We start from the raw sequence: 416 nt of genomic DNA, 5'->3' as shown, positions 1-416 counted from the left end.
AAATGTTCACGCAAAGAAAGAAGGCGTAACTTTTATTCTTGCTGTAGTATTGTTGTTGCCGCCGCTGCCATGTCGTGGAGATGCTGTGTTTCGTTGTGAAAGCGAAACTACTTTGTTTACTTCCAAAACTAGAAATCAGTGGTTAAGTTGTATTTACAACAAAATACAACTTGTATTTTACAAGTTCCAGAACACTTCAACCCAAATATTCAGATGTGTGCAGCGCATTTTACGGAGGACTGTTTCCTGATCCTGGGAGAGTAGCCTTCAATGCCGTCTGTTCTGACTCACAGACTGTAAGCATGTTTTCATATTTAAACAATTTGCCACTGATGATTCAAACGCAAGTTTTGGGCAGTGTAGAGTAGCACTTGTTGTTTGTCATTTCTCCGATCACAAATGCAGACATGGTTTTA

The 416-nt window shown here is 39.7% G+C and overlaps 1 protein-coding gene across 1 annotated transcript in view; it reads right to left on the bottom strand.

Moving 5' to 3' along the window:
- LOC107653171 (stabilin-1-like) overlaps window positions 1–416 on the bottom strand; it is a 44,353-nt gene that overhangs the window by 26,686 nt on the left and 17,251 nt on the right. The gene's annotated exons all lie outside the window — the stretch shown is intronic.

Source organism: Sinocyclocheilus anshuiensis, unplaced genomic scaffold, assembly GCF_001515605.1.
Source record: "Sinocyclocheilus anshuiensis isolate Anshui unplaced genomic scaffold, SAMN03320099.WGS_v1.1 scaffold211, whole genome shotgun sequence".
Classification (NCBI taxonomy): domain Eukaryota; kingdom Metazoa; phylum Chordata; class Actinopteri; order Cypriniformes; family Cyprinidae; genus Sinocyclocheilus; species Sinocyclocheilus anshuiensis.
Note: the sequence above shows the minus strand (reverse complement) of the source record. Positions and strands in the feature narration are given on the sequence as shown.